Source organism: Salvelinus namaycush, chromosome 7, assembly GCF_016432855.1.
Source record: "Salvelinus namaycush isolate Seneca chromosome 7, SaNama_1.0, whole genome shotgun sequence".
Taxonomy (NCBI): Eukaryota; Metazoa; Chordata; class Actinopteri; order Salmoniformes; family Salmonidae; genus Salvelinus; species Salvelinus namaycush.
The window spans coordinates 41,656,155-41,683,756 of record NC_052313.1 but is presented as its reverse complement, the minus strand read 5'-3'; the positions used below and the strand labels follow the sequence as shown (position 1 = coordinate 41,683,756).

Genomic DNA, 27,602 nt, shown 5'->3' with positions numbered 1-27,602 from the left:
GTACGTATTCAAGTCATGCGCTTTATAACTGATTACACCATCACTGTGTGTGTGTGTGTGTGTGTGTGTGTGTGTGTGTGTGTGTGTGTGTGTGTGTGTGTGTGTGTGTGTGTGTGTGTGTGTGTGTGTGTGTGTGTGTGTGTGTGTGTGTGTGTGTGTGTGTGTGTGTGAAGAATGAAACTATACAATTCCATCTTGCTCTATATCTGTCAGCTTTGGAAAATAGTCTTAAAAACATATGGTAGTATGTAAATGTTAAATATGACATTACAGGAGTTACGTTGTTCTGTGATTATGCCATAATAAACACTTCTTGAACTGATCTCAACAACATCAAACACAGACAGATGGTCAGGAGAGAAGCATTCTTTTATGTGCTTTTTATCTCTTCAAAAAGGCTTTTCCAGGCATTTAAAAACTGGACATCTAGACACAGCAGAAGGACAGGCCCTGGCATCCTCTCACACCTCATCCTATGATTGGTGGCTTCAACGGTTTGATACTTCCTGGATTCTGGACCATGGGGTCCCCAGGGTCCACTCTTGTCGGCTAGGGAGACAGGGGAGAGGCACGAATACTAATTTATTCACAAGACTAAAATGAGGGAAAATTCACATTTTTAAAGAGGCTAAGGAACTGTGGTCAGGGGAGAGTAAGTAGTTCTACCTGGGCAGCAACATCGTCGCAGTGACTTCGCTCCACTGGTATGGTGTCCATATTAGGACAGTCACACAGGTACAGGGTTCATATTAGGGTGGGAAATGAGTTGATGATCTTCCTCCTTTTGGTACTTTTCTCTATTTACCAACAAAGTAGAAAGCTGATATGATATCTCACCATCTAAATTCAACATAACCTCACATTTCTAAAGAAGTGTACTAAATATTTTTCTGTCTGTTTATGTTGTTTGTTATAAATGGATATTTGATGTCTGATAAATGTAGAGCCTGGTTCAAAGTTCAAGTGGGTTTTAAAATATTGATTTTGGGATGTTTATATAAAATATAAATTGAGTGTCCTCAGGCAGAAACGAGTTACTTGCTTGATCTGTTACTTGTTTGCAAGATGTTTTTAAATGGTAACATGTCAAGTCAAGCTAAGTACTGACAAGCTAAATCCCAGCTCATCTGTTAGTAATTGCCATCAATGTCATTACATCATTCATCAGTTCATCTGGTAAACACTCAGGTGAAATAAACATAATCAATACATTTAGATTTGGGTTAAAATATGAACATGCATAATACAGGTGATGTGATATTATAGTCATGTATTCTGACTGTAAATAGCCGTCATGTACTGTAGCCAAATAGCCTTGATTTACACACACTTTTCTGAGTCAGATTTGCTCTTTTGTACTCCTGCCTGTTTATTCTAAGTTTCCACCCTGCTGGTTTGTTGCGACCTCTGCACAGGTTAGACCATGTCAGCCCTGCAGCGCTAGCCGCGAATGAATCACCGCTACACATGACACTGGCAAGGCACTGGTATGAGTCAATACTGGTTACTTGTTGCCTAGAATGTAAATGTAGCTGATCATAGGGGTTCTCTCACCTTGCAACCGTTTCACTAACTAAGGCATGCAAACCCTTAGGCGGGAATGCCATCTAGTAAGAACCCAGTCATGTTTTCTTTTATATTGCTTTCACTGTCAAGGTGAGTTCATCCTGGCAGGCATGCCATAAAACATGTTTGATTATAATACTTTATATATTTTCAATTACAGCTGACACGTCTGCAAATCAAGTGGGCACGTAGGTTTTTCTTCCAGTTTCGCTTTTGTGCAAGTAAGCACAAACGTGGGCTAGCGTGGATGTCCATAGCGCTGCTGACAGTGACGAGACACATTAGTAAATAACTACGCTAGCTAACAGTCAAAATATACCATCAAGTCTGCTTCATAATAGTTTTTGGCCACCGTCGAATGACATTTATGTATAGCTTTTAGAGGCGAGCCAATGAAACGCCGGCTTTAAAATGAAGTCGGCTATGATTCATGTCATCCAGCTGTCAGTCCTACATGAATATTATGACCATATCCGTCATGTTGCACATCTATAATCAACTCCAGCTGTAAAATAGAATTTGGCACGACATCACAGAGGATATTTCCTTGGTGGCAGGCTGTTGCCTGCAAATAAGAGGTACACCAGGTGAAAACAACTACAACACAAAACAATGGGTATAACAGGACCGAAATGACAATTGTAAGGGGGAAGAAATGTGTTATACATGCTTACTGGTTAGCTAGGAACTAGGACAGAGAGTCGTATTCATCTAGAATATAATATGTTGAGGTGTAGGTTTCTGTGATTTTAGCGACTCTTCTATCAAAGAGCTCTCATTGTGTTGAGTTCACTCCAGCACACGAAATACATTATCAACCTGGCCTTTTTCTAAAGTTATGAAGAGAGAAGATTGTACCATAACGTTTACATTACTGTACTTTCCTAAGCAGTCATCTGGGCACATACGATAACTACACGGTTGTATTCCAAAATGCTAATTATTGATAAATGCATCCTCAGTGTTTCCTTATCAGTCAAGGAGGGGGGGTGTCTATTTATTCTGAATATTTCTTTGATTTCCTCCTCACCAGATTCCTTTGAAAATTGCAGAACTTGTTTTGTATGCAAAGGTACCTAGCTTACAGTAATTTATTTTATTTGTATGCCTCTTTCTCCTCTAATGTGACAAATAAAAAATGGCAATCTCTGCCCCAGGAAATGTGTCAGGCACCAGAGCAGCACTGTCAGTCATATTAAAGTATAAGCTGCTCCTTTAAAAAGCATGTTGATTCTCCATACTCCAATATTGACTAACTGTCTCTGTTTGATGTATGCATTACTAGCCCCATGCAAACTCAATGTTTGGGCTTAGGTTGTTAGTTCTGCCACTGTAACCGATGCAGAGTAACTACTGATGCCCCCAGATATAACAATTGACTGTCCCCATGGACTGAGAGAGAGAATTTGCTTGTGACTGAAATTACTGCCCAGCTAGCACATTTAATTCCTTGGAAGTTGTGGGAAAGTTTGTTTTTGGTTTCACATTGGTTGTTGGAACGAAGACAGAATTTCCTGACCAGTTAAACTAAACATTTTTTTTTAAATTGCCTGTTCTGGGAACATTTATTTTTAGGTTGCAGGGTGGTTCTGAGAACTTTTTACTCTGGTCCTTGACAGATTTCCTGGGAGATTTAATTAACTCTATTATAAATGAAATTCTAGGTTATTTTGAGGTTTAATAACTTCTTTAAATCTTTCTCTGAATGTTTCAATAAGACTTTTAATAACAATGCTAGTTTATTTTGGGTTAACTTTTTGGAGCACAGATGGGATACATGGTAATTCATTTCTCTAGGCATTAATCATGCAAACACATTTCTTTTTTATTGTGACACAGCATCAGTGAGATTCAAATCCATGATTTTCTGTTCTCTATCCATGGAATTAGTCCACTTCGCCACCAGGATGGAGCTACTGTAGCATACCATGTTTTCTTTATGCATACAATGCTGTTTTATTCTATTCAAACAGACCCCATTTCAAAGGAAACAATCACTCATTAAGATCAGGTGTGGCCAATTAGTAGGCGCACCTGAACAGACTTAACAAGATAGAGGATATAATTAGTTTTGCTGAAGCTGAGAATAGAATGTATATGTTTTTAAATAACATTATTAGAATGTTCTTGGAAATGTACTAACATTTTCTTGTGGTTTTTATGGAACGTTTTCTTAATCTTCTGAGGATAGAGCTTATTGTGTACAATTCAATTTTTTTAACATTTCCAGAATATTGCCAAGAATTGACATCACAGAAAACCATACATTCTCTGAACGTTCTGAGAACATCGCTTATGTTAGACAATTTTTGAGAACAGTCCCAGAACGTAGTAAAAATATGATGTTAATTAAGAGCTTGTGTGGAATGTTCTGTGGAAGAACTGAAATTCCCACAGAAGAACATTGTTTCTTAATGTTCTCTAAACTTTTTGAGAACATGTGCAATGTTAAACCAGTTGGAGAATGTTCCTAGAAAATTACCAAAATTGAAATAAAATGTAACCATGTTAGAATTTTAAGGAAATGTTCTGTTAAAGTAAAGAAAATTATATTTTTTGGTTAAGTTCCTTTTTTGTAATGAGAATGTTCCAAAGTCAAGCAACTATCCTGCACCAAGACTGTATGAAAAATAACCATGGGACAACCACGCACTCACCAAGCTCTAAGAAACATGTTGTTCTCAGAACGTTATGTGCTAGCTGGGTGAAATCTGGCGAAACCCAATGATGCAATGACATACACTGAGTGTACAAAACATTAAGAATGCCTTCCTAATATGGAGTTGAACAGAACAGCCTCAATTCGTTGGGACATGGATGGGACAAGATGTCGTTGGGACAAGATGTCGAAAGCGTTCCACAGGGAAGCTGGTCCATGTTGAGTCCAATGCTTCCCACAGTTGGGTCAAGTTGGCTGGATGTTCTTTTGGTGGTGGACCATTCTTGATACACATGAGAAACTGTTGAGCGTGAAAAACCCAGCAGTGTTGCAGTTCTTCACACAAATCGGTGCACCTGGCACCTACTAACATACCCAGTTCAAAGGCATATAAATCTTTTGTCTTTCCCATTTACATATACACAAACTATGTCCCAAATGTCTAATGGCTTAAAAATCCTTCTTAACCTGTCTCCTCCCCTTCATCTACACTGATTGAAGTGGACTTAAAAAGTGACATCAATAAGGGATCATAGCTTTCGCCTGGATTCACCTGGTCAGTCTATGTCATGGAGAGAGCAGGTGTTCATAATGTTTTGTACACTCAGTGTATAGTTTCGTATTCAGGTTTGTGTGAAAGTGCTATGAGAAACAAGATATTTATCAATAAATGTTATCGTTAGTAGATAAACAATTTGACTTGGTATTTGTAATAATATTTTTTTAAAGGCATGCGTCAGAGATGCCAAATTTCAAGTATCATGGTCGTTGAACTAGTCCGCAGGTGTAGAATGTGTCTGTCTTTTCCTTTGATTTACCGTTTGTTTATGGAAACACTTCAGAAGTTACAAAAGGTCAGACGAGGAACAAATGTTGAGCCGGCCTGCTTTCAGTTTCATCATAAATGATGTTGTCTGATGTGCAGTTCACTAGGGCAGGGGTGGGGCTTGTAGCCAGAATGGAGCAGCTGACCAAAATCAAAGAAAAAAAAACTGAACACAAGTTACATTGTGGGGTCAGTGCTGACCTTGTCACAGATGAGGTTTTACCATCATTCAAACCTTGCTCATCTCTGCTGGACCTAAATGATTTTAGTGCTTGAATGAATTGGTCAATGACCAATACTAATCTATGACATTGATATCCTCTCAGTTTTTTTCACCCGTTGATGGTTAATTGAATAAAATTGTTAATCAATGACAAATGGAATTGGATATGTATATATATATTAGTCATAAATTCAAGCCTGGATTTCTTTCTATATTCTTTTACAGGACCTACCCCCTCGTTGAGGCAACGATGGGTTGCTCTTCTGGAGTCTGTCCACTTTTAATGAAGCCTTATCTTTCTCACTTTAATCGTTCACCAGATGTGTTTCTTCCCGTTTTCACGGTTGACATTTTTTGGTTTGACATAGTACAGATTCAGGTTCAGAAGTCTGTTTATATAAAGAGAGTTGAGGTTGTTGGCTTTTGAAACGACGTGTTCCTCAACATGTGTGATCAGCACTTTCCCAGGGTTATTTCCACATTGTTCGCCAGAGACAAGCAGAGGGACACACACACACACACACACACACACACACACACACACACACACACACACACACACACACACACACACAAACACACACACACACATACACACACAACGACCGACTGACGGACTGGCCTTTCTTTGAAGAAGACACTTTTTATTACAAAATATTCACTTTGATTCCTGTCCCATTTGGTATCCACTCCGAACTGTTTACAACCCATTAAAAGAGTATGAATTATATGTTTGTGCAATACATTCCATTGTGGTTTTAATGTACGTTGTTTGTGTTGCACAATTAGCTATGTTAGGCTAAAATGTTAAAGGACTTGAAAAGAAGACTCTGCTTGCATGCAGTACCTTACCTCAAAATCTTTCCCCAAGTGTGGCATGTGTTTGTGTGTGTGCATGTTAGTGCCTGCATGCATGAGTGTGTGTGTGTCCCACACATTCCATATTTACTGACTTGAGTAACTTAAGCGCTGAACACTGTAGCCCACATGAACCCAAGTTCTCATCCAAGCAGCTGTACCTACATATGTCCTTATTTTTCCTCTGACCTCCTCTGATATGCAGTAAGCATATGGAGGGATTTCACATCACAAATAAACCAGGCCAAAGACAGTATGATGTAAGAACCCACAGCACTCCAATGTTGTCCCTTTGAAGTATGTGTTATTATTGAACAAGCAACAACAGAGCTGATGTGATCTGTATCTTCAGTTTTAACCTCTAGTCTCATTTCATGGAGTAGGAAAATGTACTTGTTTATTAAAATTGTGAAAGATGAGAATAAATCTAATTACATTGAAGTAGGTCAGAAATCAGCTACTGAGTAGACAAGTAACCAAACTGAATATTTAATTGGGAATACTTCCCCTCTATTTTCTTCAAAAAAGAGTCTGCCTCTCTCTTTCTGCCTCTGCCTCTCTGTCTCTATCCCTCCCTCCCTCTCCCCCTCCCTCTTTCTTCTCAACCTGCACTCCTTTCGGAGACTTCCTGTAATTTATTTAATCAAAATCACCTGAACATTGTTGGATTGTTATCAAATGGCTTTTGGAGTAATATAAAAGGAAGAAGAAGGAAGAATACTTTTCTATAAATAGACCAGAGACCAGAGGCCTCATGGTGCCCAGATGACAGGAAGCAACTGAGGCCGATCATGTGGAATGCCTTTTTCTCCCAGAAAGGAAATTAATTTATTGTGATTTTAGAAAACGTTCACAAGTGTTTTGTTTAAAGGCTGGAGTCTGGGTTCTCTTTCTTCATTGATGTTGTGATGAGAGATGCATTTCTCCCAAGATATCCTTCCTATTGTAACCCAAATACTGCTCTTTCTCAAAGCATTGGCCAAGATATCACAGTTTCGAAATCCCTCCGTCCATGGTGGACCGACCAGGCTTTAGTGTTGTGCTTCCTCCCTGCATTCAAACGTCTTCATTAAATTCTGGAATGTATTGTGTTATCATTTGATGTTGGAAGCTTGGAAAGCACTTCTGTCACTTCTTTCTGTCTGCTTTGAACATGTCATTGTATGTGACATGCTTGGAGTACGCCCGGTATGGTGGCTGATGGGATATCGTTTTATCATCTCAACTCTCTGGAGATAATCTACTAACAAAGACCATATTGGAAAACTTTTCATATGATCACGAATTAAAGGTTTTCGTCAGACGTTTAACCAACAGTGCCATAGGCCTTTTATAAATATGTAGGCCACAATGCTTGCTGTGAAACCCAATGCAGTTATACAGGGTCAGAATAGGACATTGCTGTTTATCTTTTCTAATTGTTAAGGGATCTAAATGTATACACGTTTCTTTGGCATGGAACCTAGAGCTCTGTGTTGACAAGTAATGGACGTCTTCAATGGATAATGGTCTCTTCAACAAAGAACACGCAGATCCATAAATTACATTTCAGTCTCTGACTTTAAAATGTTGTCCGTATTAACTGATTCTGTCTTCCTTAGAAGGCATTTAGAGTGTAAATCATTGCTCCATAATATGTAATTGTTCTGTGATGTTGTGAGAACCTCCCTTTGCGTTTGGAGGGAATGTGCGTGTCTGTGTGTATGTGCATGTGTGTGCGTCTGTGTGTGTTTAGTTTTGTGAAATTACACAGACAGAGTTGATTTCCATGATAATAAAATGCTTCCAATCGAAAAGGGACCATGTGGTCAATGAAAGGATGGCCAATTCCGCCAACTCTTATTGGTTTAGTCTGGTTTGGCTACGATGTCCCATGTTCTTGGAACTAAAATCCAATGGGCACGTGAACACTATAATCTTCAACTTCCGTCACATAGAAATACATCCAGATGGAATCCTGGTCCAACCACCAACTTAGGCCTTATTTCAAATGTTGATTCCAAAACAGTTAATGACCCGGATCAAAGCGACTTAAAAAATATATTTTCGCCTCACATACATCTCTCTCACTCTCCTTTGAATATAGAAAAAACATGCACATCAGATGGAGCAGCAATGTAATGTATGTACAGTACCAGTCAAAAGTTTGGACACAGCTACTCGTTCAAGGGTTTTTCTTTCTTTATGCTATTTTCTACATTGTAGAATAGTAGTGAAGACATCAACACTATAAAATAACACATGTGGAATCATGTAGTATCCAAAAAAGTGTTAAACAAATCAAATTCTGTTTTATATTTAAGATTCTTCAAAGTAACCACTCTTTGAGTTGATGACAGCTTTGCACACTCTTGGCATTCTCTCAACCAGCTTCATGAGGAAGGCCTTTCCAACAGTCTTGAAGGAGTTCCCACATATGCTGAGCACTTGTTGGCTGCTTTTCCTTCACTCTGTGGTCCAACTCATCCCAAACCATCTCAATTGGGTTGAGGTCGGGTGATTGTGGAGGCCAGGTCATCTGATGCAGCACTCCATCACTCTCCTTCTTGGTCAAATAGCCCTTACACAGCCTGGAAGTGTATTTTGGGTCATTGTCCTGTTGAAAAGCAAATAATAGTCCTACTAAGTGCAAACCAGATAGGATGGCGTATCGCTGCAGAATGCTGTGGTAGCCATGCTGGTTAAGTGTGCCTTGAATTCTAAATAAATCACAGACAGTATCACCAGCAAAGCACCCCCACACTATCACACCTCCTCCTCCATGCTTCACGGTGGGAACCACACATGCGGAGATCATCCGTTCACCTACTCTGTGTCTCACAAAGACACGGAGGTTGGAACCAAAAATCTCAAATTTGGACTCATCAGACCAAAGGACAGATTTCCACCGGTCTAAAGTCCATTGGTCATGTTTCTTTGCACAAGCAAGTCTCTTATTCTTATTGGTGTCCTTTAGTAGTAGTTTCTTTGCAGCAATTCAACCATGAAGGCCTGATTCACGCAGTCTCCTCTGAACAGTTGATGTTGAGATGAGATATGTCTGTTACTTAAACTCTGTGAAGCATTTATTTGGGCTGCAATCTGAGGTGAAGTTAACTCTAATGAGCTTATCCTCTGCAGCAGAGGTAACTCTGGGTCTTCCTTTCCTGTGGTGGTCCTCATGAGAGCCAGTTTCATCATAGCGCTTGATGGTTTTTGCGACTGCACTTGAAGAAACCTTCAAAGTTCTTGAAATGTTCCGCATTGACTGACCTTCATGTCTTAAAATAATGATGGACTGTCGATTCTCTTTACATTTTTATTTTATTTAACTAGGCAAGTCAGATAAGAACAAATTCTTATTTACAATGACGGTCTACCCCGGCCAAACCTGGAGGATGCTGGGCCAATTGTGCATCGCCCTATGGGACTCCCAATCACGGTTGGATGAATTATAGCCTGGATTCAAACCAGGGACTGTAGTGACTCCTCTTGCACTCGGGAGCCCCATTCCAGGTGACTACCTCATGCTGGTTGAGAGAATGCCAAGGGTGTGCAAAGCTTGTCATCAAGGCAAAGGGTGGCTACTTTGAAGAATCTGAAATATAAAATATATTTTGATTTGCTTATCACTTTTTTGGTTACTACAGGAGTCCATATGTGCTATTTCATAGTTTTGATGTCTTCACTATTATTCTACAATGTAGAAAATTGTAAAAATAAAGAAAAACCCTTGAATGAGTAGGTGTGTCCATACTTTTGACTGGTACTGTAGGTAGCTCAAATGTGGTGCTATTCTATAATATGTACAGTGATGTGACTATCATGATGCTATTAAGCTTTTTCATTTGTGATTTTCAGTTATTAACAATTAATAACGCTAGCAAACATAACACCCCATACACGTTGAACATGTCGCAAACTAAACTATTACAATAAACTACTTGGACAGTAGTAAGACACTTGATCAAATCTAAGGTGAGCATACAGTAGCATGCCTGTCTGCTGCATGTATGACTTTGGTTCTTCAGCTTCTTCTTCTCTCCGGTAGTAAGATTCTCTGCATGTGATGTGGACCGAGAATACTTTTGACACATCTCCTGAAACCGACTTCTAATTTGTCCCTGGGGCAGTAGTTTTGACTTGAGTGACACGGAGGTCTGACAACATGACTTTTCTCTCTTCAGGCCAAGTCTCCAATTCTAGACTCCAGTCTACAAAACCAGGGTGTCTTACGATTTTTTTTCTTTTTTTTTTCTCTCATTTGGGCCATCGGTTCGAATTAGCGCAGGGGCTATCTGTCATTCCTGACTCTCAGGGGCTCATCGATGACAGGCCGAGCCACGGATACAACACCAGGTGTTTTATCCTCGTTGAGGTGGCTATGATATGACACCTACCTGTTTTTTTTAGCTCAACCTGTCAAGGGAGCCAGATTTAATTAATGTAATGATCAAAGAAGGAATAGCAAGTTTAGCCCTGAGGTACGGATCCCAGTGAGCCTTGCATGCTGCTAATTATTTAGCATTAAGGTAGACAGGCTTACGCGTCGATGACTACTTCAAGGATTTGATTGGGGTTTAGTTTGTTACAACAGTACAGAGCCCGGAGGTGTCTGTGGTGACATCAAAACATCAGGGTGGATAAATCTGCTCGTGTTAACTGTCTCTAGGCAGCCACAGGTAAGCAGAAGCCTTTATCCACTCTGACAGGGGATGTGAAAAACAAATGTGTAGGCTAGAGCATAGAGGATCTGGGCTGGCTGATGGAACATCTGTGTCAACTTTTAATGTCAAAGTGTAACTTTTATTTCATAAGATGTTGGTAATCTTGTCAATGTACAGTAACTGATACTACAGTATGTGGGTGGTAAGATGGCTCTGGAGAGGCTGTAGAATACACAGAGTTGTTTAGTCTGGTTTGTAACCATATACAATATTTCTCCTGGCTTGTGCTATAACAGGGTTGTGTGTTATTCACAACTCATACTGCTCAGTCAACATTTCATAAGAGAGAATTAAATGCAAAATATGCACCAGCAACACAAATATATGCATTTTTTTTTATGCTGCTCGCAATCCTACTGAATCAAACCTGGAACCTTATTCAGAGAACAAATATCTAGTTTCCATAATTCTCTATGCTGGCTGACAGTCGTTGGCACATTTGGTACAATAGGGACATTTCTTCATGAAGAACATCAGCATGTATATAATAATTTGTCAACAGAGCAACAATGTAAGTAAATCATTCTGAACTTGCCCAGATTTACACTACAGCCTGCCAACAGCTAATTACGGTACGTCCCGTCTGTTTTACGATAGCTGGGTTTTTTTAACGAGTTCTGGCCAAGGGGTTGTCACCAGGGTCCTGATGAGACACTAGGTTTCCAACAAGGCATTCTCCTGGCCATCTGAAGAGTGAATACCATGACAACGGACTTCTGGGAGAATGAAATACATGTTGAAATGAAATGTGTTCTTGAAAAAAAGGGGTTGAAGTGAAGTTTGAGTTTTATTGACATGCTTTACAAAAAATTTGGATATTTTGGCGATGTGGATGAATGTATTAAAGGCAGCCTGATGAATGTCTTACATGGACAATGTTGCAGTGGTGGACATATTTGGGACAAAGAGAGGAAAAAGACAGACAGGTGGAGGATAGTAGGAAGGAACCAGAGTGGATATTGCACTTCCAAAAAGGAAACTCACATTGAGGCCTTCACATTCCATTGTGAACAAAATGCCCTGAGAAATGCCAAAACTTTGACCAAAAATATTCTTCAAATTCAAGTGCAGCAAGCCAGAAATGCAATTATTCTCCACAGTACACAGAAGCAGAGACTGTAAAGTCCCCATGATGTTCCTTGAACACGTAAAGTCTGCCTATATGTTTGTATCAACCACCCATCATGGTTGATCAGAGCTACTTAACTGGTCTCATATAAATAACAATTGTGCCAATTCGATTGTTCACAGCCTCGCATATCTCCATCATTGTTAAGCACGTCACCATTTTTCAAAGCTGTAATCGAGGTTGCTATAATGGCACATTAAAGAGAGAAAAATGTGATCAGATTGCCATAACCATCTGATAAAATGAGCTCTATCGTTTTATATTAAACAATTACGTATGTTTGGTTTAAAGGGAGCTCCTTCACTGTGAGTACTTAGGTGTCTTTTATTCTGTGAAATGTGCCTGAGGAGAGGAGTCTGTGTTACCATGTGGAGATCTCTGCTCGAATAATTTGAAAGCCCCTCTGTACCTCCGAGGCATTCAATCGTCTGCCTTGCTTTCTGTTGCGCTTGGAAATGACTACCCTGTCTGACTGTCTGTTACTGTGTGTTGGCTTTTGAAGGGTTAGCCACCAGTAATCTGGAATACCACAAAATGAAACAGTTGTCTACTGAGCCTTGAACTGAATGCCATAATGTGTGTTATAGTAAGGTATTGAGGTTTAAGATCGTTATACAGGACCTACAAATAATCATAATAACACAATTGGTTGACATTTTCACCACAGAGGTATTTTTTGGGACAGTGCTGTTATGTTTCTTTTTCAAGCTGAATGTGTTCCGTTCGTTGACACTGACCCGAACCCTGAATCTCAATAAAATGTCTGTTCTATCCAGTATAACTTTATACACAGTACAACGAGGCAGTATTGTGCTGTCTGTAGTAGAAGTTAAACGTTTATGAAGGTGCTCATTTTCATGTTGTTGTTGACAAGTGGGGACATTCGCCTGCTTGGGATGCTTCAGAGGCCCAGTGCTAACCCCTCAGCCTCTATAGCTACAGTATTGTTCTATAAATAAAACAGCAGTGGTATCTCCATCCCTGAATTAGTTATTTACTGCTTGCTTATGACAGTCAAACAGGCGTCTATACTTAACTATTCCTCCGGTTGTGCCTGTGGGGCTGAAATGAATAGACAGACAGAAAGGAATTGGCCTCGGACTGACATGACAGACACACAGGGCTTTCTTTGAGTCATGTGAACGGACGGGGGGGATTTTTTTTTAGCTACCCCCCTTCCGGATCCCCCATCGCAACGACTAGACGTTGAGACAACAAAACGTCTACTGTCTAACTCTACACAACGTTGGTGTGTGCAGAGTTACCTCGAAGGGCTGCCAAAAAATGAACTCCTTCTTTTTCAGACCTGAGTATTGCCGTGGTGTGGCGGCCATTGTTGTCATTGTTCCTGGGAGGCAACTCTCCTTAGCGTATTTGTCACCACAAAGACAGGCCCGGTAACCTGTTCGTCTGCAGCTGGTGCCCACCTGCAGAGCAAGTCAAATTAGGGAAGGAGCCCCACTGTTCTGGCTCTAGTGTCTGTGGGTTTTGTGTTGTGTGTGATATTAGCTTTGGTCCCACTCAGTGTGGAGGTTGGCGATGGGATGGTCAGTTTTTGAAGCTCTTTGTTTTGGTCCCTCACATCAACATTTCTTAACCCAAGCTGTAACCGTGCCAGTTAGGCACAGCTTTTTCTACAGTTGGGTATTCTGCCTTCACCCCCACCCTCCTCCCCACCCCCCAGAATAGCATACTCCATTCTACCAACTGTTTCAGATTCTGTACGGTGCTATTAATAAGTCTGTTGCTTAGACTTGTCATAAAACTGTTTCTAAATGACAGTGCAACTGGTAGGCCAACTGCCAAATGCATAGAAAACAAATATGGTGTTCTTTAAACGTGTATTTGTAGTATTGAATATTTATACTGTGCATTTTCCTTATGTTATTGTAACAATATAGTGAGAGACTATTCAACATTTAGAGGAGGAAAACGTTATGCTTATAAAACAGGCTGCTTCGAGTCAAATGTTACAGAAATGTATCGCTATTCGCTGTTTATTAAATCCTGCTACGTTCTCTGTTGGTCTTATATCATACAACTGCGAACAGATAAAACATTCATGTTACTGAGTGGAACTTTGGCAAAAGAAAAAATAAAATCACTAAATCCTGCAAAAACAATTCTTAATAGAATTTCTCTGAGAAATAACACACATCCTTGTTCCATTAGAATCTAATCTCAAAGTCCTTTAGAACAAAAAAAAACTGGATCTGTGTCCATTTTTTTAAGCAATCTAATTTGGCCTTTTTTGAGGGATTGGAAGCTCTGGGAAGCCTTAGGGTTCTTTTCATGATAACAAGAGATGCTCTTGTTAGCTAGCTACTGCAACTCCTCGACAAGGAGATAGAAAACAGATATTAATCATGATTTGGACACACCAAAAATTCACATTTGGGGTCACGGCTAAGTGATTCAGTTGGCTGAGACAAGGTGGTTCATTGTTATCATGGCTTCCAGTCCCAAGAATGTTGCATGTCTTGTGACTTTCAGGGGTCAGGGGGAAAAAAATGACATCACCAACTTTTTGTTCACACATTAGGGGGATTCGGGGATTGTGACACAGTGGCACCTTGTGTTCTTATTATCCTCCCTTTCTCTCTTTCTCTTTTAAGAGCCTGGATTGTGTTCTCCCCTTCTTCTGTCCTTTCAAATAATACCTTTTTTCTCCCCCTCTCTCGTCTTTCGGCAGCTGCGGCCACATGAAGTGGAGAAAATGACACTCCATCTAATGATGAATGATACTTGACCTCCAGACCTGTTCCTCAGAGCCTCAGCGAACACGGAACATTAGCATGAAACATGGTTCACGAGATCCCTGGGATACGCTGTTAAGTTTAGCGTAACAAAAACACACACGCAAGAGGTTTGGACCTTTTCCTCACTTACTAAGGTGTTCCCAAATGAAGATTAAATACATGTCCATATAGATTATATATTGGAAACGTTCATCAATATAAGGTCGCCCCACACAATTTCGAGTGGTGGATCATGGGCGGCATGACTGTGAAATACATTCCACAGCAGTAGGGTTGCCCAAGTAGAGGCCGGCTTTTGTTATATGATTAATTACTGGAAGCAACAGTTATGGCGGGATTAACAATTAGTTGGACCTGTCAAGTAGTCAGTCTAAGATGGCAAACTAATTGAACGGCTGGTTGCCCATTGTGTCCCAGAGCAAGGCCATGGAAGTGAGACGGATCCCCTCCCTTTCATCTCTTTTACATGGCTAATACCATGCTGGAGAAAGGCCTGCCATCAGCCAGGGTAATTTTCTATAAATATTCATATCCATAGTTTCCAACTATGAACTTTGAAACTAAGAAAGTTACCTTCGTGGTACTGTATATTTGATTAGAGCGAGAGTATGTTTCTGTTCTCCATTAGAGAAAGAGAGCGACATTTTGTTCCTCACGTCAGCAAGTTGCCTCTGGTTTGTATTGCTACTATCATAACCTGCAGACGCAAACAAGTAGATTGAACATTTCTCATGTTATAGAAACTGATGAAAAAAGATGGGAAATTCTAAATGGCTCAATTTGAACAAACCTAACGCAATCTAAGAGCAGGCGGTAGCGCTATAGGTTCAGGGGTGTGTCAGAAATATTTGAGCTATTTTCACTATCACAATTATCGGAGAACTTGCTGGTGTTAGCACGAAAGGGCTGGGTTTTGATGAATTAACAAGTTGTGGGTGTGTCGAGGCTTGGCCCCTCACTGGCCAATCAGAACGTGCTCCATGGCGAAATATGTGGTTGCTTCAAGTTATGTTTCTGCGGTCTTTTATGTATTGCCTCGGAATCAACTCCAATTCCAATGTTATAGTTTGTTAAACGTCTTACAGAATCAAAATAACAAAATGTCGACCTATCTTTGCTAAATACGTTAACTTGAACCCATTTGCAGTGCACATTGTTCTAAGTAATTGCATGGCTTCAGTAGCATTCACGCTGATATAGGGGCTAGGCCTACTGTACATTGTGTTATGGCTGAGCAGGGACCTGCCAAACACTGTCCATAAGCAAGATTAAATTAATTATTGATAAGTCCCGAAAATGTAAACTTGTTTTAAATATGTCGCACCATAATTTCTTCCCGTGGGCATATGATATTAAAACAACACAATGGAGGAAATTACGCACATCCAAAAAGTTTTACAGGAGCTGGACAAAGATCCAATATAAATAAAAAGAGAGAATGTACACCCACCATTAAACTGCTCCCAACTAGGCCTCTGTTTTATGAACATAATTGGAACCATCTTACAGATTAGATCCCATTCACACATCTCGAGAAGTTGCACTGCAAGCGCGCCACGGACGTTGTCACCATAAAGCCAGAAATGGTGAATCATTCAAATACATTTGGTTGTAATGCAATTTGATGAAGAACAAGCAATCAGTTTAAACAACACCAACAACAACCATAAATAAATACAATTATATCATAAAACCTACAAACATTGCTGTTGAACCAGCCTTCGTTATAGTAGCACTAAGAGAGGAGTTGGGTTATGAACACATGCCATTTTTACAGGTTACTGTAAAACTTCTAAATGATGTTAAACTTCCTTATGACGGGCATGGACACGTAGCCTACATCATGGAGGGGGTTTTACGCACGTCCAAAACGAGACCTGCATGGCTAAAATATGGGCCTGCCTACAATGCGTAGATAAAAAAGGGAATGGAATGTCAGCTCACTGTTTTACAGTGCACTTGATATTTTAATAAAGCTTTGGGGATTAAGATTTATTTCCAAGTGGTCTCAGCAGCCAAACCCTTTATCGACAGTCTTGACTACTTCGCGATTGCATTGGGAAGACACAAAAAAAAGCCTTCATTGAGAGAAAGGAAGGTTTTTAGTCAAATGAAACGAAATGAGAAAAAACTGTAGTTTTTTATGTTTCTAAATACATAGTATACAGGCACCAAAAGCACATTAGGCTACTCTTTTTCCATGTGCATATGGGCAGTGTGCATCACGGCTGGATAGGCTGCGTTTCCGCTGTTAAAATTCCTGCCATAACCAACTGCGTTACTGCTAAAACCAGCTTTTAGTTGGTCTTAAATATCCCTATCAGCACTGCATGAAATTAGCACTTTGGATCATGTTTTTAAGGACACACCTCAAATATTTCTACCCCGCCCATCTGAGCGCAAGCGAGCTGATATAAGACAGGTAAATTGCTGAACCTGGCGTTTGGGCTGGACAATGCCAGTGCGCCGGTTTTTACATGACGAATTTGCAAACTAGCGTGCGTTCGACACTAGCGCCGCCTTAACGGCAGCCGAAAATAGAGCCCGTGAAGTTCAAAAAAAAACTCAAAGCATTCACAAAGTTGGCCCTCAAAACTGTCTTGCTAAATGCAGAAAAATATGACTTGGCTCAGTGTGCCAAGTTAACCAGTTGAATAGAAACCTGTGCGGCCACACAACACAACTGAAGTAGCTTCCCGTCAATGAACTCGCCAGCCAGGGTGAAGCATGGGAATTAACCCAGCTGTACGGACTGCATCGCTAGGCCATGGCTTCCCATGAAAGGTTTCAATTGTTCACTTCGAAAGGGACAGAACAAGCAGAGAGAGGCACAGGAGGAGCAGCACCCATGGTGTGTGGGACGTATCAAAATATTTGACAGGACTTCAGTATTATGAAAACCCCTCTTTTCTTTCTGTGGGGACAGTTATGGGGGCCATCAAGGCCCCTGGCGGGGTTATGTCATTGTCTGGCCGCTGGGAGTTCAAAGCCGGCCTTCTATCCTTTAGGATGAAGTCAGTCTGCATTAATAGCATGTAATGAAATTAAGGCTTGTTGCTAAACTGGTTTCAATCAAACTGACTGCTTTTTCGTTGTGGGAGGGGTGAGAGTTCCCAGAATGTGTTGAAAGCCAGGGCTTGCCCAATAGAAAGGATAGATGGCAAGCAACTAAAAATAAGAAAAAAAAGAATTTGATGGATTTTTCTGTTTGTCAATGTTTTTTGTCCCAACTAGAAATGTAAAGGTTTAGGTTTAAACCTGTGTAGGAACAATGATACACAACGTTCTTGAGTACCACATGTATGATCTCAGTCCTACGGCATTCCACAACTGAATTACATCAAGATGTGTTGAATTGTTTTGACATGTCACTGCTCGTAAATAGCTTCACTGTTCTCCATCAAACAGCTTTGGCATACGCTGGAATGTATCGTCCAAGTATCATTTTTTAAAACGCTTTTTTTTTTTTTTTAATTGGTAACTTGGGAGATCTGCAGTCGCGCATGCATCTTCAATTTCCCTCATCCAGTTATCATGTTTTTGAAAAAGACCGTTTTCCATCACCTACAGTGTGTGCAGGTTGTTGGGTTGTGTGTGAGTGTGTAAAGTGTGTGTGGTGCCCCTGTGTGTGCCCGTGCGTGCAGGCCTGTATGTGTGTGTTTTAGCCTCAAGGCTTGTCTCCTGAGCCTACTGTCTCTTGCACCTCCACAGACCCCCCCCCCCACCCCCCCCCCCCTTGTATCTAAAACTAATAGCTTTGAATCACTCTCTACCCTGCTGCTAATTTATTTGCTGGGGCATTAAGGGAATAAATGTACCTGACATTCTATGTCAATGGCAGGAGTCTCTTTGTGTCCCTTCCTTTTCCTATTTAGTTGGACATATTCCTACAGATGCCGTCCTATTCAAACGCTCTTCTCTCCCCTTCCTGGAGAACGAAGCAGGAGAGAGTAAAACACCCAGCGCTAAACCTCTAGGTGCAGAAGGCAGTTAACGGTTGCTGATGATAGTAGGCAAACATTAACATAATAATTAGTGTCTTGTAATTGTTTCATTAAAACCAGTTGTTCCATTTCTCCTCGTGTTTTCCCTGAAGACGAGCTGAATTTGGACGACAGCCAGTGGGAGGAGGACATCCACGTTGTCACCGGAGCACTCAAGATGTTTTCCCTTTCTCTCGCGCGCGCGCGTGTGTGTGTCTGTGCGTGTGTGCGTGTATGTGTGTGTGCGTGCGTGCGTGTGCGTGTGTGTGCGTGTGTGTGTGCATGTGTGTGTGCGTGTGTGTGAGAGAGAGAGAGAGAGAGAGAGAGAGAGAGAGAGAGAGAGAGAGAGAGAGAGAGAGAGAGAGAGAGAGAGAGAGAGAGAGAAAAAAAAAAAAAGGGAGTGTGTGTGTTTTAACCAGGAGCTGCCAGTACCACTGTTCCCATACATACAGCTTCTTTGGAGCCATGTGTAGCAACACTATAAGACAATATGGAAGTTAGTATACTAGGCCACTTCTCTGTTTTTCATTGTAGGAAACATCACCTCATTCAGGCGTCTGTTGGAATTTGGTAAGCAGGGAAAACATCCAGCAATTAAAGCCATTTCTTATTAGATTGGGGGTTAGTCATGAGAGGTAATTCCATGGGTGACATCCAAGCCAATAAGGAACTAGTAAATATGTACATACTGTTAGGATGAAGGTGTATGTTGATTTTAACACTGCAATACTGAATTAATTATTTTTATTTATTATTTTCTTGTTTTGATGAAGTGATGCCTGTTCCATACACCTGCCGCGCTTCTACAAAAATACAAGTGTTCAGTGTGAATAAACATTCAATACAATTATACCTGCCGTTCTTCACCTTCTATAAAAGTGCAAGGGTCCACAGTGCTCATTTAAAGAGGAACACATAGCAGTGTCCACCTTGTTGCTTCTGCCCCCGGCTCCATCAGGAGGCATACCACTCATGGGGTTGGATCAGACCACCATGCCAATTACTGCAGGGAGAAGGATGTCAGACAGGCATACAGACACACTTTAAGAGTTTAAATAACATGGGCGGTAATTTGAAGATGGTGTATTTTCTTCGAAGAACTTGTGAGAAACATCTCCCATGTAGAGATGTTTTTTGTTGATGAGAGAATCTGATCTAATCAAGAAGAGCCATTTCCAATACACCGCATGTCATTTATAGGGGACCTCTCTTTATGAACCAATCGCGTTGGGGGGGAAGAGAACACATACATCACTGGAGTATTTTAACGCATACATGTTCATTTTCAAAAAGGCAGATTTGTCTGCTGCCTGCACTTCAAATAAAGCGACAGACTCGTGCTGACAATGTTTCCGTCAACTTATTGAATCTTTGAAAAGAAGGCAATTTTCGAACAATAGAGCAATCTCCGGGTCTGAAAACATTGATAAACAAATAAATGTGAGCAATATGAACGTGTTTGTTTGTTTGCTTATTTTGGGTTTGTGAAACAAACAATATAGTTTATTTGCTGCAGCGAATCTTAGAACATATCCTCAAAGACTGATTGGAGTCTTTGCACTGCAATTAACTCTCTGCCTCTGTTCTCTATCTATAAATCACATCCTGACTTCTCCATGTAGATGACGCTTGTTCCATTTACAAATTAACACTATCAGCCATCTGTATGGGGGATTTCCAATAACAGTCCCAGATATCGGATATTCAGAGACGGCAGCGGAAAAGCAACGTTTAGAAAATGATTTCCATTCTTCACACAGTAGAAACGCAGCATAGGAAGTGCTAACAGATAAATTCATTTTCTCGACATTTCGACGAACGAAAAGAGGGTGCGTTTGAAAAGGATTGCACGTTTGTCGCCGTATCAGTCAAGCCAATACTCACATTCCCACCCTTTCCCTCTCCGTAGCGTTTGCGTTACGAACCCGACTCTCCCACTCCACCACTGAGCATCATCTGAGTCAATTACCGCACAGTTTGTTACATTAGCTAATAACTAGAGATGTTAAACATCCCCTACCTGCATGACCGAGAACAATACTGTTTTCTGTAGCTGTATTACCCTATAAACCCAGACCTCCATCAAAAGAAGGTCTTATTTCTTTACATATTCATGTATTTAAGTATGTATTTCTGTCTCAGAAATGTGTGTGTTTGTGTGTGTGTGTGTGTGTGTCTGCCCTCTCGTGTGTCTACTGATAACACTAATCCTGTTTATGTGAGTTATTTTTTTTCTTGCAATATTGCAAATATACCTCGTTTATCCATTTCCTGACTTGAAGGCGTGTAGAAATGCCACAGCAAAGCCTGGACCCTGCCCTGACAATCCGCCATGGAAGAGAAGACAGAAAAAGATCACATATTCAATTCGCCTCTGAATATGTAATGTGCACCACAGTAGCCCCAACACTTCTTCCAGAGGAGTGCGCCACTCACAAAATTACCAGAACTATCTGGGCAATTGACAGCCTCCCCTGTGGTCAAATAGGCCGGGCCTGTGCTGTGTTGAGAATGCAGCTCCCTCCCTCCCTACCCCCGGCTGGAGCTGCAGCTCTGTGGCTGTACACAGATTAATGTGGGGAGGCACACATCCATGCATCCAAAGCACCAGCGGCCTGTTTAGGGATGACACTGATGCAGACACCACAGAGGCTGTCACTTTGTTATTTGTCAACGATCGTTACCTTACTTACACTGCGGTTATGATACGTCTGACCACCTCTATTCGCAAGGGGATAAACGATGTTCTCTCAATTGATCTCCCTAGCCCTGTACACAATACGGATGGCGTATTTAGTATATTGTGGGCGCATCTCACTTTCTCTCCCACTCTCCATTTTCTCACTCTCTCCTTCTCTCTCACTCTCTTCTTTTTCTCCCATTCCAATGAATGAGTTGGCAGTAGTCTAGCGTTGTCCTGCGTAGTCGGACCACTGTGAACAAAGCAACACCTCCACAGCGAACTGCTTGTTATCTCTGTAGTCTCTCACTACAAACCAAGAGTGTTTTTCTCTCTCTCCTCTCTCTGTCTCTATCTCCCCTGTACGTAGACTGCATCCTTCTTATGTCAGAGACACGGAGGGAAAGGGAAAAGTCTTTGTTGATGGTCAAAGCAGGATAAAGACAAAATTGATGTGCAACACAAAGGAGAATCTGGTTTTGATTTATCATCTGAAGAAGCATCTAAGGAAACCGAAACATAGTATATCTGAAATTGAAAGCTTCAGTTCCAGACAGTGTATCCTTTCAGGACTCTCACAATTTCTCAAACTCTCACAATAGAATTGCATACTGTGCTTCTTCTTTCTCCCCCAAATGTTCTCTCTGGCACAGGGGTAACATGTAGCTCAGGAGACTAGGTTGGGGGGAATCCTGGAGCCAGCGAAGGCCATGGCTCACCCTCAAACCCAGGGCAGATGCTCTCACCAGGGCCGTGGCCAGCACTCCTCACTCCTCCCGGTGACATGCCTTAGTCTCCATCCGATCCAACTCTGCCCGAACCAGGGGCTGGACATGACAGTTAGCCATCATCGCCCTCACCCCCACCCCACCCCTCCTCCCCCTCCACCCCCAACCTTGTCTACGAATAAATTATGCCATTAAAGATGGCAAGTTTTTTTCAGTAGCAACTGATGAACCCTGGAATGGTGCTTGTGCCATCTGCGTGTGTGTGAGGGGAGCAGCAGTCCACGGTCCACTGGGAGTGACGGCTGCCCCACTTTCCCCTCTCATGTCAGTGTGGACCATCTGATGGGCTAAAGACCAGTGTCACATGTCTAAATTTGGGTGCATGTACCAATGCCAGGGACAGAGTGTTTTCCAAAATACACAGGGCAATGGATGATAATGAGGAAGGCCATTTTAATTAGGATTGTCCACAACCTGTGACAACATACTGGACAGAGTTCTGGTTCTGGTCATTTTACCCCATTAAAATATGTTTTTAATGTCAATAATATTTTGTTAATAATGTATGGAACATGCCATATTGATGTAAAACTATGCAGCAACTAATGAGCTTTGCTAAACTATTTAGTATACATCCACATTTGCTAACAGCTATTAACCTAATCTCCAGCTTCTTTAACTCCATTTTTTTGCTGAAGAAAACTCAAAAGAGAGTCAGACCTGGGAAAAGCCAATGGCTAGTTGCATAGCTTGCTAATCATGTAAAAGAAACATCACAAAGAATAGGTAATTTGAAATACAAAAAGAATAAGTAATTTGGAAAGCACATACATACCCAAGTGGCCAAATGATTTATGCCTAATGAATTGGGGATGTGTATTCATTTGCAATTAACAGCATTTCTCTGCTGTGTTAGGCCTACCTACCTGTCATTGAAAATGCTGGGCTCTGTAGCACAGTTGCTACAGACCCAGAGGATCTCTCCCTTATGAGCCACATTCTGTAAGTATGCGATCCCTAAGAGCAGTAGACATGTTGGAGGGACCTTGTCTGGCTTCTGCTTCTTTAAATATAGTAGGTTCTCCTGGGAATGTGTTTTACATATATAATTAACACAATAAGATGTTCCGAGGTTGCTACGTCTTTGTGTCTTGGTGCCTAGTAGGGAGATAAAGGAGGAGGAGAGAGAGAGGGGAGAGGGAGGGAGGGAGAGAGATGGAGTGAGAGAGAGCGAGAAAGAGAAAGAGAGAGAGAGAGAGAGAGAGTGAGAGAGAGAGAGAGAGAGAGAGAGAGAGAAAGAGAGAGAGAGGTCTAGTCTACTGAGAACACTGAGGTCTAATGGATACAGTTGATAGTAGCTAGCGTTGCCTTTCGGTCACTAAACTTGAAATAACACATAGCTGTGGGAATACACTGTGGCGTGGGTCATCCTGAAGAGGATATACAACAGCGCCCGATGGCTAAGAGGCTAAACTCCCTCCTTCCAATGCTTACACCAATCCAATACTTTCATGTACATGACAAGAGGTGTGCTAATACATACTTCTGGAGAAGTATGCACCAACGCCTCCCATCAATGCCTACCCCACCATTGCCTTGCCTCTCCCAGAAGTAGACGTCACTCCAATACATAGCCAAAGTTGGGAGCACACGCCTGAGGGCTCGACGGGAAATGAGCATTAATTGTATTAATTAGGATGTTTGCACAAGCTTTTTTTCTCTCTCTCTCCCTCTCTTCCCCTCTCTTCCTCCCTTTCACCAACTGTATGAATGAACATTACATCTCCCAAAAAGTCTGGGGTTTAAGTGAAGCATATTTAGAAAATCTGGCTAGGGGTGAAGGTCTGGTTAGGGCCCTTGTTGAGGCCCCGGCCCCCGATCGCTGTGGCCCATAACATCCATCAACAGTAATAAAGCTCTTTGACACAGTGGTCCGAGCTCATCCATCATTCCTCATTTAAGACACGTTTGGCTTCCACTGACAGACGTGAGGGATTGTTGTCATTAGAGGCAGATCTTTTGTTTTGATGGCCCTTTTAATGGGGTTGCATTAGGGAAAGTCCTAGGGGCCAGTTTTGGGGTGATTAAGCAAGCAACACATTTACAAGAGTCTAATTGAGACTACAATGCCAGGAACCTACAGAGTGCTCCACCCTATAATGAAGTTCTGCAATTCCGCAGTTCCATGAAAATCCTGAAGTATTGCCATTGCGGGGGATAGCTAGCCAGAACGATGGACTGAGTACTAATGCAATGCACTTTAGGGTGTTGTAACAGAGGTGTTTAAAAAGTCATAAGACACATTTAGAGGATAGGGATAGGACATGTGGCAACTCAGGATCATTACAGTAGTAAAAGTAAACTTGTTTTGTCACACATGCAACTTTATTATTGGATTAGTAGCTTGGACTAGCCTGTTCGGCATCCAGATTGTAATTCGATAAAAATACAAATAAAACTGATTTTCTCTTTGCAATTAATTAAATCAGGAAATGTGGGAATACATTTGTCTGCCCTCGATGATAAATACATGGGCATATTACAAGTTGTTTGGAGACTAGCCCATGGCCGAATTGTAGGATGTTAACAGACAAGACAGGGAACAGACATGCGGGAAAATGAAGCAATAATCACCTGCGATGGAGGACACTTTAGATCACATTAGATTTTATATTTATACTTCTGTTACTGGTGAAATATTTTAAAGTGGGTCATCGAGACCCCGATTTCTAGAAACTAACTTTGAAATATCCATGTTTTCTTTTCTCCTGTTTAAACATACTTTTGTATCCGATTCCCCAGTGCCTATTACTCATTAAAAATGTTTAACAACATTTTAATTGAATAATTAATTACCTTTTGCTGGGAAAATAATTAATTACCCCCCCCCCCCCTAAACTTCAGCAGGGGAGTCATCAAAAGCGGAGAGAAGACAGCCATCACGGGTAGGAAGTAACAGAAATGAGTTGTTTTGGCGCGGAAAGATGACATCAGCAACAGAGAATGTAGTGCAGCAGGGTTCATTTTTTTATCGGTCTGAATAATTATCTGAATGTAAGCATAGACCATGTGCCATTCAGAAATATTTGCCAAAGATCTACCACAAAGCCAAATATAAAACCGAACACTATGTTCTCAATGTAATTACATTTGCAATATTAAAAGCTGACACATACCAGTTCTTAATGAATGAGACTACAAATTGTTTGTCCACTTGCATTAGCAAAATCAAAAGGTGATCAAGCTAAGCTAGTGTATCAGAAAAAGATTGCATCTACTATATTGTTGATAGGGATGACTACCCGTGTTGGGTTCCATAATGATCCTCAGACAAAGTGAAATTGTTTTTTGGCAGGGTTTAATTTCACAATAATCTATCAATTGACACCCATTGAGATCCATTATGCCTTTCTGTGTGCTCCAATGCTCTTTTGACTACTCTACAGTCCACGACTCCATTGCAGCCTACCAACCCAACACCTCTCCCTCTCTCTCTCTTCCTCTCCTTTGTCTGTCTCTTCTTTCACTCTCCTCTCCTTGTCGCCTATTTAGCCTGTGCATTTGATTAGTTAATCGTCTCTAGTCCTCAGGTGGGGCAAGCGCTCTGCTTCTCGACGAGCTCGCCAAGCTGTTCTGTTGGAAGGGAAAGCAAGCAGCTGTGTTTACAGCCTGCTTGGGTCTTGGCGTACATTTACCAGAATCTATTATTCAGATCTCTCAGTATCAGAGCGAGATCTCCAGCCACCTGTCTTGCTGACAAGCTCACCCTTTTGTGAGCTTTCTGTTCGCAGCAAATTATGCTCATGTTGATGAATTGAGTTTTTATGAGTATTGCTAACCAACATTCCCTCCCGCGCCGAGCCAGGGGCACCCGGCCCTGTTGTGTGAGAGAGGAGTCTGTAGTCAATGAGCTAATGTTTGGAAGAATTTAGGCTCATCCAGTAACAATCCCAAACTGTTTTTTCTCTCTCTTTCCCCTCACTTGATAAAGATGCCGGCACTTGTCAGGTGGATGATTTTGTGAACTGAGTTTATGTTGTGTTATGTTGTGTCTGTCGTGTGTTGTGTGCGTGCGTCTGTGTGTGCACGTGCCCTCGCGTGTGTTTGCTTGTGCGTGTGCCCAACAGTCTCTGATTGCTTTCGCATTTGATCCTTTTCTTATTGCTATTAACCCCTCTACTTTAATCATCTAAGGAGAAAGTGTGATGTTCTGATATGCAGTGCTAAAGAACAAAGGGGGCTTTGAGAATTGCTTTTTCTTTGAGATGCAGATACCTGATGGGTTCGAGGCGAACTATCTCCTTCCCTTGGACTCCATGTCTGCATTTTTAATTAACGGAAGGTACATTAACTCATCACAACTGACGATAAGCACCCAGATAAGTTATAACATGATTCATAATTTATAAAGATTTTTGCTTTCATCTTCACTTCTAGTTTGCATAAAACTAATTACACTGTAAATGGTAGTCATTTCAATATTCTTGCCACAGCAACGTAAATCATTCTAGCTATGGAATTAAATGCTGCATACAGGGAGGGTGTTTTGCAGAATGTGAAAGATAAAGGAAACGCAAAGTTACATCGTATATGTGGAATACAACGTCATAGCCATGCTGTAGAGAAAACGTTCAATGAGAATTAGATAATGAGCGATTCAGATTGAATATGCACTACATGTGCATAGCAATGGCTTGGATTTGACATACCAGTACACACTTTGGCTACTCTTGTGAAGGGCAATTTCACCAGAAGCATTCCTACTACAAGTTTCTATTTAAAAAAGGACTTGGAACTGAAACAAGCTGGATGTAGGAAGGCACTTGCAAGACACCAATGTGTTTTCAATGTTTATTTATACACATTGTTGCCTCGCAAGTCTGCTAGGCCATGTCCAATCCTCTTTCGATTAAACTGTCCCTGCAGGAGCCTGTACGAGGTTGAGTTTAGGGTGAGGTGATGGCGGCGGTAGAAAACGTAAATCAAAGCAGGTCCAAAGAATAGTAATCCTCGCCGAACATTCTGGACTGATTGATATAAATAACATTGAACCCGCCATCTGTCCAAACCCAGGAACCTTTGCAGTTAGTGTTGAGCTGCAACGGCAGAATAATTAATGAATGGTGTCCTTTGTTCGGGTAATAAAGACAAGACAAATTATGTTATAATCCAACTGCTGCTCGTTTGTCACGGCCAAATAAAATGTCAAATAAAAGTGAGGGGGCCACGGTGCTTGTTTAATGGAGTGAACGGAGGCGGGCGATTCTACCTGTTCCAATGGTTGACAGGGGGGAGAGGAACGAAGGGAAAGGCTTTAAAGCTGAGTAAGAAGCTAAACCCAGTGAAATCGAGCGAATCACGTTAATCACTCCTCCTCAATTTCATATTCCACATTTGTGTAGGTGTCTGTCTTCTGTGGGTAAAACGGCAAATGTGGTTTCCCCGTGCATCCCTGTTCAATTTAGAGTCAAGGATATGAAGAATA

At 41.3% G+C, this 27,602-nt stretch overlaps 1 long non-coding RNA gene across 1 annotated transcript; it reads right to left on the bottom strand.

Annotated features, from left to right (window-relative positions):
* Nucleotides 1-367: 367 nt before the first annotated feature.
* Nucleotides 368-5,624, bottom strand: LOC120050453. The gene is made up of 3 exons (XR_005477200.1): nucleotides 5,507-5,624; nucleotides 667-797; nucleotides 368-549 (listed from the first exon to the last, which is right to left on the bottom strand). It is a non-coding gene; the product is annotated as an uncharacterized LOC120050453 (long non-coding RNA).
* Between the last annotated feature and the right edge of the window lie 21,978 nt (nucleotides 5,625-27,602).